General features: G+C 51.2%; 1 protein-coding gene across 9 annotated transcripts in view; it reads right to left on the reverse strand.

Moving 5' to 3' along the window:
- The window catches only part of Rbfox3 (RNA binding fox-1 homolog 3), a 425,904-nt gene that overhangs the window by 346,043 nt on the left and 72,057 nt on the right, over window positions 1-7,804 (reverse strand). The window lies entirely within an intron of this gene.

Genomic DNA, 7,804 nt, shown 5'->3' on the forward strand with positions numbered 1-7,804 from the left:
CTCTCTCTCTCTCTCTCTCTCTCTCTCTCTCTCTCTCTCTCTCTCTCTAACTGATGTCCCAGTCTGGGATAGATGTCCAGTGTCAAGGACACAAGGAGGGACTATGGGCCTCAGAGTCCAGGTTTCCACAGCAGAAGCTTTGTCAGAGGCCTGCAAATGTCCTGACAGGACTAGAAGCATCTGTGTCCCCAGCAGCCATTCAAAGGAACAGGGTGGGGGTGGGAAAGGTGGCAGGAAGAAGAAGAAAACAGTGCCACCCGAGCCCCTGTGGGGACCGAGAGGACCTGTCAGGGCACACCCAACAGGAGCAGCTGCCCCGGGCCAGCCTCATCCTTCAAGGGAACCCCTAGGGCACGCAGGGGCCTTTCTCGAGTTTTACATGCTTTTTATTAATCATCTCATGTCACAGCATGGATGCCTTTCCTGGAGGGTCTGCAAGAGACCCAGCCTTTGTCCCTTGGGCTTGAAGGTAGGTACAGTGAGAAGCGCCATGCTGAGTGTCCGATGCTGCTGAAGGACCCTCACAGGACAAATGCTCACTCAGCCAGGGCAGAGAAGGGGCCAGGGTGTGTGGCAATGTCAGCAGCTCCCTCATGGGAGATTTGCCTGCAGGGGGCCACTTGGGCCTCACCTCAGGGATGTCTGCCTCCCTCTGCCTACCTTCTTCTGGGATAGGGAGCAGACAAATCTCAGCCCACCCATGCCCTCCCTCTTGCTCCTCCTTTCAGCACTTCCTTCTTTCTCCCCGCTCCTCACTGCCTCTCCTGTAGCCCCTGAGGCTAAGCTCAGGTTCTCTCAGAGCTGAATTGGGTTTTAATGAGTCTGGTTGGGGTACAGCAGGCTGCCCTTCCCAGCCATTTCCCCCATGTTGTTGTGGAACTATGTTCTCTGGGCATGGCATAGTACGGTGTTTGAATGAGAATGGCTCCCATAGACTCATATGTTTGAATACCTGGTCTCCAGTTGGTGGAACTATTTGGAAAGGATTAGGAGGTGTGGCCTTGTCAGAGGAGGTGTCACTGGGAGATGTCTTAGAGGTTTCAAAATACTCCCAGTGTGCCCCTCTCGCTCTCTGCCTTGTGGTTGGGGATCATGATATAAGCGCTCGCTCGGCTGTTCCTATCTCAGCTAGCATGGACGCTAACCCTCTGAAAGTGTAAGTCCAATTAAACGCTATCTTAGTTGGGATTTCACTGCTGTGAACAGGCACCACGACCAAGGCAACTGTTATAAAGGACAACATTTAACTGGGGCTGGATTACAGGTTCAAAGATTCAGTCCATTATCATCAAGGCAGGAATGTGGCAGTGTCCAGGCAGGCATGCTGCAGGAGGAGCTGAAAGTTCCACATCTTCATCTAAAGGCTGCTAGTAGAATACTGGCTTCCAGGTAACTAGGATGAGGGTCTTGAAGCACACACCCACAGTGACACACCTATTCCAACAAGGCCATATTGCCTAATAGCGCCACTCCCTGGGCCGAGCATATACAGACCATCACACACACTTTCTTTTGTATGTCACCCTGGTCTTGGTGTTTTATCACAACAATAGAAACATAGCTACGACACATCAGATCCTCTCTTGAGAGTCTTGCTGCTGACACTTTCTTCTGTACCTTTATCTGTACATACTCCTGTCCCAGCTGTGTGTGGCCCTGGAGCTACAAAAGTATATAGAAGGTGAAAGGTTAACTAAAAAGGGGGGCTCTTGTATAGCAGCTTAGTGGGTGGCACCTATGCTGTGGTGGGATTTTTGGTGGCATAGCTGTTCTGGGGTTGTCCATGTCCTTGTGAGTAACCCTTCCCCATGGATCTGTAAGTTCATTCGCTCACTAAGCTGGACCTGGATGGAATCATTCCTTTAGTTTCTCGTTGGTACTATGGACATTTCTTCACGTCTCCTCAGACACACAAACCTGTCCTCAACAACCCCAAGTGTCCAGGGAGAAACACAGGCTGCCCCTTTAAACTCAACCTGTCTGCTGTGGGACCAGAGTCCCACGTTTCCCCAGCACAATCTGTGGCCAGGACACAAATGTAACCTTCCATAACAGCCCGGAATGAGAGTTGCTGGGTCCACCTTAGCGCCTTCCACCTTGCCATGGAGTGGGAAAACTTGGGGAGCTTTGAGATCTCCCGCTCCAGTCTTCTCACCCTCATTCTGGGTCAGCAGAACCACAGTGTAAGGCGAGGCAGGCACTGGTAGCTCTCAGGTTGAAATGAACAGTCCAGCCCTGGGCTCCCACACCGGAGTCTGGGGTCCCTACCATACCCTGGCCCTCAAGTTGGGTCTGGAGACATGGAACAGCCCAGGGGTCGGTTAGCCAAGACACACAGAAGACAGAACTGCATTTCAGAATAGGTGAGTTATCATCTTAGGGTTATCCCTGCTGTGATGGCCTGGCTTATACGTCTACATCATAGTCTGTCACCAAAGGAAGCCAGGGCAAGAATTCAATCAAGACAGGGACCTAGAGGCAGGAGCTGACGCAGAGGCCATGGGGGACTCCTGCTTACTGGCTTGCTCCTCATGGTTTTCTTAGCTTGCTTTCTTATAATACCCAGGACCTCTGGCCCAGAAGGGGCCCTGCCCAGAGTGGACTGGGCCCTCCCACATCAATCACTAACCAAGAAGACACCCTACGTTTGCTTGTCTGCCACCCAATCTCATGGAGGAATTTTCTGGATTGAGGTTCCCCCCTCTGTTGGCTTTAGCTAGTGTTAAGTTCACATAAACTAGTTGCTCAGTGGCACTCACTGGGACAAAGAAAGGAGATGCCTGCAATCTTTCCCAAGTCCCCTGGAGGCCTGAAAACACAGCTCAGAAAAGCCAAAGGCCTCCTCGGGCTCCCAACATGGCAATGCCTTCCTTCTTACACAACGATGGGTTTCCACACTGCCTGGAGAGCTAGAAATATCCGAGACTCCACTAGCCTTTCCCTCCATCCTCCGTACAGACAGGACATCCTCAAGCGGCCTACTCATTTTCAGAGCCCATATCCCACAACCTTGCCATTTGCGGACTGTAGCAAGAAGGGCCCCATGCACGCGCAGCCCCTCCATCTGAGGCATCCATTAACATTCCCTGAGTAAGTTGGGGCTGTAATTACAGCAAGTGATTAACAGGCCTGAGGTAGTCTGTCTCAGAGGGAACAGATTAACAGCCCAGCTTGGGGATGCCTGCGCTCACCTCAGAACCACCGGTGCATCTTAAACAGGGCCCTGTGCCCCCTGCTAGCTGGTGATTAATGGGAGGGATGTGGACAGAGGACGTTTCTCTGGCACCTGGCACCGGACTGAGTGCTACCCTTGCTGGTCAGGTTCAGGGGAGGGGTAGAGAGGGCAGCCAAGGATTGAGATGTGAGCCTAGAAGCCCCAAGTGGGGCGCCCATCTGCCTACCCCCAGGCCAGTATGGACTCCTGGGCTCTTACAGATGCCCAGGAAAGGAAGCAGAGGGACTTGAAATCCCATTCAGTAGCCAAGTTCACCCCAGGAGTGGGCACTCAGCCCCTGTTCCCCAAATGGTATGCAATCCACGGCTCACCCCCTCTGGCCTCCACACTCCGAGACAACACTCAGTATTGTGCTAACAGCCTGAGACTCCTGCCAGGATTGTCATCTCCCAAGATGGGGTGCCAAAGTCAAGAAGAACACTTGCCCAGCTGGCAGAGGGAGTACAGGAGTCTCCAGCCAAGCAGTGACCTCCTGAGAAGGAAGGAAGGAGAAAGGAGCAAAGAGGTTCAATTCCTAACACCCACATGGCAGCTTACAACCATCCTAACTCCAGTTCCAGAGGGTCAGTGTCCTCTTCCGTCCTCTGGTAGCACCAGGCACACATGTGGTACACATATGTACATACATACATACATACGAACGTACATACTGGCAAAATACCCATATAAATAAAAACATTTTTTAAAAGGGTGGCTGCCACTCTGGACAAAGGGCAGTGCTTTTTGTCTGTATCAGAAGGAATCTTTGCCTCACAAAAAACCACTGTGAGCCACCATCCTTTCCCAGGTCCCCTGCATAGCTGGGATTCTTTGGAATGTGAGGTGTACAGCCTGCAACCCATGGTCCAGGGTGCATGGTCTGGGTCTCAGAGAGCCACATGCACCCTCTGAGACATCCATGAAACCTGCCCCATGTGAGGTCCCTCCAACCCCATGTCAGTCATCGTCCCCTGACCCTGGACCCTCACAGGGGTTATCACCAGCGTCGCGAAGCCCTGCCTATACACAGAGCACATGTGACCAGTGTCCACTGCCACTACTAACCTTACCTAGCTTCCCTTCTCAGTGTCTCTGCTCTGTGCTTCCCCATTCTAGAACATTCTCTACCCCACCCCAATAATGCATTCTTCATTTTCAACTCAATGTCACTGTCATATGGTCACAAAGTCCCAGCTACCCTCAAAGAAGAGGCTGCTGTTCTTGGGGTCCTCCCAAAATACCCAAGGGCGGCTGAGTGTGGCAGATAGGGTAAGGAGTTCATGGTGACTGCAGAGGCAGACGCCGTCCTTTCTCTCTGCGCAGAGCCCAGCACACTTCCTGGCACACTGAGGGCTTTAGTCCCTGCAGGATGGCATGGCTGAGTCTGTCACTGGTGAGGTCCCCTTTATCTCCATCCTTCCAGAAAGCTGCTTTAGTGAGGACTCTCACCTCCAGGGCACAAGTCAGAGTCTCCTTCACCCAACCAGCCTAGAGCTGGAAGTTCTATGAGCCCAGAGCCAGGAACATTTCCCCGGGACGGCAGATAAGGGAGAGAAAGGGAGAGCGCACCAGGCAGAGAGGAGGGCCAGCTGCTGCCCTATCACACAGCATTCTCTGGGGATGACAGATGTTCAACACCACAAATGAAGAAAAATGGAGTGTCCCCATTGCCTTGAATACTCCTGTTACCTCAGGGCTTAAATAAAAAGCGAGAAGGGATAGGAAGAGCCAGGAAGATGCCTGCAGACTGAGCTCGTGACAAGTCCAAGAACCAGGCCTGCTCCTCGGTCCTCCCACATCCTTTGCAGGCAGCACTCAGACAGCCACCCCTACCCCCTCCCCAAATACACACACACACACACACACACACACACACACACACACACACACACACACACACCTGGGAAGCTCTGCCCTGGACATGGAGGCTGTACTCTGCTCTCTGGGAAGATCACATAGTCTGACTGGAGCAAAGCACTTCTTTCCAGAACGGCCTGTTTTAAGACACTGGCAAGATCCAGAGTACCTCCAGAGGTCAGAGGTCACTTGCAGGGACAGCAGGCAGCCCTCCTCTCATGGTACTCCCAAGATCAAAGCCCAGAAACTTGAGTGAGAAGCTACAAGTTACTCAGAAATCCATACCTCGGGTTTCCTAGGTAGTGCACTCGGAGACACACCGAAAAGATAGTGTGTGAGAAGAACACCTTTCAGGGTGCCACAGAACACTATTCAGCCCTGAGAAGAACCAGGTCCTTAACCCTGCACAGCATGGGGGACAGGAAAGCTGCTCAGAGAAGCTCAGACACATATGAGAGTCTGAAGCCATAGTTGCCGGGGTAGGTCAGATTAGAGAGGCGGCCTGACTGCCAGGACCATGAGAGTGAGGGAGAAAGAGGTCCTGGGACGGGGCCAGGGTTTCAGTCAGGGATGGCAAGGGGGCACTGAAGATGCACGGGGCTGATGGCTGCCATGACAAAACCTTAACATCACTGACTGCACAAGATTGTAAGTTTCATAAGTATCTTTGAAGCACCTTGCCTCACAATCATGAGGACCCAGGTTCAGTCCCCGGTTACCCCATAAAGAGCCAGTGTGGTGGTGCATGCCTACATTGCCTGGGACACCCTGATCAGCCAGTCCAGACTAGTCAACGAGTCAGGCTTCAGGGAGAGACCCTGTCTCAAAACACAAGTGGCTTCTGAGGAGTGACCTCTGAGCTCCTCACACATCACACATACACACACACCACACACATACATACACACACACACACACACACACACATACTCACACACCACAACACACACACACACACACACACATATACCACACATACACATACACATATACATACACTTAAGTACTCACACTACACATACACACACCACACATATTCACACACCACACATACTCACACACCACATATACACATACACACACCACATATACACATACACACACCACACATACACACAAACATATACATACACTTACATACTCATACACACACACCACATACTCACACACCACACATATACATACCACACATACTCACACACTACACATACTCACACACCACACATATACACATACACACACCACACATACACACACACATACTCACACACTACACATACACATACCACACATACTCACACAACACACATACTCACACACCACACATATACACATACACCACACATACACACACACATATACATACACTTATATACTCACACTACACATACACACACACACACACACACACCCCAAAGAAATAGAGGGAAAGGAGAGGAGGAAGTGGGAAGGACAGGTGGACAGGATTCAAGGACAGAGGTGCTGAACCCTGATCTCACTAGCCAAGCACCCTAACCTGCCCCTCAGTGGGAGATGCTGTATATACACAGCTCTGAAGGTGCCAACCTCACGGTGCAGAAACCCACCCAGCCACCGAGGCCTCACCCTCCACTTTAGAGAGCAAGGGGGGCTGGAATGCTACCAGAGATTTCCACTTCTGAAGACGTGTCCCCTCTGCCTTCCTTCCCACGAGGGCTTGAGGAGCACTAGACTCCACGTGGCTCCTGGTAGCTCACACAGCTTCCTGAAAGCAGCTGGCCCCAGGTCTGACCCAGCATAGATCCTCTGAGTACAGGCAAGGCTGCCCAGAGCCCCAGACTCCGTAATTACATGGAGATAAGACTATCAGGTGTAATTAAATAGCATCCAGTGCAGACCACTGGCTGTAGCCCACCCCCATCCTGTCCCCAGGACTACAAAATAAATTATCCTGTGAAGTCTGCAGAGGTTGAACTATGGAAACAATTAAACAGAAATTAAATCTAATTCATTTATACTCTGAGCACAAAGTGGATAATGTAGGGTTTTTTTTTCCTCTCTCTCTCTCCTCTCTCCTCTTTTTTGCCCTGGCGTTGGAGGACTATTATGGGAGATTAATCATGAGGTAGCGCAATGAAAGTGATCTATCACGCATTAACGTCCATGACCGACTCTGCGCCGTCGATAACAGCAGCTAGAAAACTTAGAGGTGATGTTGTCCTGGGGAAGCCAGAGAAAAAAGGGCCTGACTGATGACTGTGTGGTCCAAAAACCTCTGCTCTCCAGATGTGGCTGTGCCGAAAGATGCCTCAGAGGCCAGGTGAGCTGAGTGTGGGATTTGAAGGACAGGGCCCTGAACGTCTCCTCTCCATGGAATGTTGGGTTTGGAGGAAATGCTACTGGGCAGGTGGCCTGGATGAATAAGATAGGCCTCAGTTTTCCCAGCTGTAAATTGGGTGGATCCAATACCTGGTTCCTTCAAACACCCAAGAGGACCAGATGAGCACACAAACAAGGTGTTTAGGAAGTGAAAGCTAGGAAGAGCAGCTATCTGGCTCACAACTCAGCCTCACAGCTCACCGAGGCTTGGTCCTGCTTTCAAGAGAAACTATCTGAAACATTGTCTTCCTACCTGTACTGGATAGCTTTGTGTCAACTTGACACAGCTGGAGTTATCACAGAGAAAGGAGCTTCAGTTGGGGAAGTGCCTCCATGAGATCCAGCTGTAAGGCATTTTCTCAATTAGTGATCAAG

This window comes from Mus pahari, chromosome 14, assembly GCF_900095145.1.
Source record: "Mus pahari chromosome 14, PAHARI_EIJ_v1.1, whole genome shotgun sequence".
NCBI classification, from domain to species: domain Eukaryota; kingdom Metazoa; phylum Chordata; class Mammalia; order Rodentia; family Muridae; genus Mus; species Mus pahari.